We start from the raw sequence: 3,004 nt of genomic DNA on the forward strand, positions 1-3,004 counted from the left end.
AAGCTTGTTCCAAGTAGGTGCTTTAGACCACTGAGCCATCTCTCCAGCCCCTTTGTTGCTATTTTCAAGGTAAGGTTTCCCCTGTGAACGACAATACAAACACCTCACAAGATCATGTTTATATTGCTGAAGATGGCTATTCATGCTCAGAAAACTCTCAAGTACTTAGATACAGCCTTGTTGTTCTTAACCAGTCTCCATCACTGGCTTTCTTAGCCAGGCCCTGCATTACCCAGCTTCCCAAGGAGTGCTCCTTATTTTGCTCACTTTCACAAGTTAGAAGGGTTGTAAACAGCATCCCTCTTTCTTCCTTCACTCAAGGCTCTAATTGCCAGGCATTTCCACTCCCACCTCTGTGACCTCAAGCTTGGGAACACACAAAATAAGCTAGCCTTCACAAATGGTTGGGTGTGCCTGCCTTCAAAGAACAAACTCCTTCAAAGCCCCTGGTTTAAAAAAAAATCAGCGTGAGTACATATAATTGAGAGGCTAATTGCCAATCAATCATATCTGTTCATTCAAGGGGGTGCCTGTCAGTAGCTTGAGAGCTAAATTAAGTTACTTCACGTAAGTAGAAGAAATAAAACTGCAGTATAGGATTTTTTTTTTTAAATATGTAGCTTGAAAAATCTTACATGATTCAACTTTCTCTCCAGCTCAAATTTACCTCTGTTACTGGAGAAAATATGTTGCTAGCTCACTTGCTCACCTTCCACCCATATCTTCAGGGTGATTTTCTCTTCCTAAGAATGCCAACTCTTCTTGGAGAGGAAGATTATTCTAGGAAAGCTAATTCTACCCTAGTTCTAGAGGTGTAGCACAAAACCAGTCTGTGAGTCTGTTTGCTCGGCCAGTGCTCAAGGTTGGACATATGAGCTTAGTCAGTCCAGTTTGCGTAATACTTAGGATTTTTGCTGAGAAAGATATGGCTGGCTTGTCTTGCTGACACTGCTTAGCCTTTGAAATTTCTACCAGCCACTTTTGAGTAAAAGGAGCAGCCAAACTTGGAGAAGAAAATTGCATATAGTGACATTATTGAACTATGCAGTATGGGTCAAAAAAATCTAAAGCTTAAGAATACCTGTGGATTTCTCAGGCAAATGAATCAATGTTTTCTCTATTGTTAAATCCCATTTTTAATTCTTTCTTTTCTCTGTTTTGTAATGCTAGGTGATATGACTAGTTAAGCAGAATGAGGAGTATCCATTTCATCAGCATTGTGTTCTTCCCTGTGACTCAACTTTTCTTTTTCTAATTTTCTTTTATGAATGAGATTTTGGAAGCAAGGTAATAAACAGTTGATAATGGCTGGAATGAAAGTCTCAGCCCTGTTTCAGGGGATCCTTTGGAAAAGAATATGCATCTCCTAAACCAATGGCATTTCCATGATGCTACCAGGAGGGAATGAGAGATAGATTGGTTTTGTTGTACACAGAAATGTTTGTGTACTATGGGGAGGAATTTATTATGCAAAATAGTAAAATATGTGCAGACAAAAGCTAATTTGTCAACCTGAAAACGGAGCTTCCTAAATCTTAGTTTGCAATAAATTGAGTCATTTTCAAATATATTAGGCAAATGAGCTGAAATTTGAGTATGATTTGTGCATCTAATCCTATTGCTCATACACACAGAACTTTCCATGGACCTCTCGGGCCAGATTTTATTCTATCGTCTGTAAACACATCTGTGAATATCGCAGCTTCTTGTTTCTGACCCAGTAACTGCCTAATGCCTCAAAGAATAACACAGAATAAACAGATGGAGTCACATGTTTGTACATATGAAAGAGTTACAAAGAATTTTCTACCCAGTTACCTTTGCTGGCATTGGAAGCAAGTACAGTGACCTCCCATTTACTGCATTCTTAGGAATATATCTGCAGGTCAAAACAGAGGACATAACAGAATGCAATCCAGGAAGGAGTTGCATCTAGCCAAGAAGCTTCACAGTCCTGAGCAGAAGGAAGACATCAAAGGAAGGAACATGCAGATGATGGAATAGTAAACTGTTGGCTTGGAATTGCCCTTCCTCTTTGTAATGGTTGATGTACTGTGCCAACTTGAGAAGTTTACAAGTTGAACTAAGTGACTGGGTTGGAGGCAGGGTCCTCATTTTGTAAACATCCTGAGCCTGTGCAAGAGGAGGGCACCCAGATGATATTAGTGCTACACCTGTCCTAAGGGGACAGGTAGCCAGCTTACAACCTAAGGAAACAAAAGAGGCTTGCTCTCTCCTTTTTCATTCTTTTTTAAATGCTCTTGAAGCCCTTTCCAGTGTGTTCCTCTTTATTCATTTTCAGAGTACAAACTTAAACTTGGATAGGTTGAATTAACCCAGCCCACCTCTGGCAGGTATATTCAACATGCTGTATAAAGTATAACATTCAATTTATTACTTCTTTCTCAAGAGAGTTTTCTTCTGTCCATTAAGCCCCAGCTCCCCTTCCACGGGCTTTGGTGGAGGTCGCGGGGCAGCAGCAGCAGGTCCAAATAGGGGTGGAGGAGTTCGGTCGGTGCGGGCTTCACGACACTGATTTCTGATCTCTTTGCTGTGAATAGCACAACTCACATAGCAATGCAGCTTCACATACAGCTCGGTAAGCACATAACTGTTGAAGACACTCGCTTCAGAAATGTCCCTGACTGTGGCAGCATCCACTATGTTCTGAATGACAAACTTCTTGATGGCCTTATCCTTGTACGCTCCAGGCACAGTCTGTGCAGCGAATAGGCTGCACATGACCACAGCCCTTTTCTGCACTACCTTTTCCTTCTTTTTTTTTCATCATCTTGGAAAGGAGGACCCGGAAGAGAGCCCCTTTTTTATTCTTGTTCTATTGCTGTCTTCTACTGCCTCGAAGTGCAACCCCTGGGTCATGCCACTGTGCTTTGGAGCCAGCTGATTACAGACTGAAACCTCCATACACTATGAGCTAAATAAACCTGCCTTCCTTAACTTTGGGTGTTATGTAGTTTTGTTCCAGCAACAAGAGTAAAGTAAC

This window comes from Octodon degus, unplaced genomic scaffold, assembly GCF_000260255.1.
Source record: "Octodon degus isolate 3935 unplaced genomic scaffold, OctDeg1.0 scaffold00219, whole genome shotgun sequence".
In the NCBI taxonomy this organism is placed as follows: Eukaryota; Metazoa; Chordata; class Mammalia; order Rodentia; family Octodontidae; genus Octodon; species Octodon degus.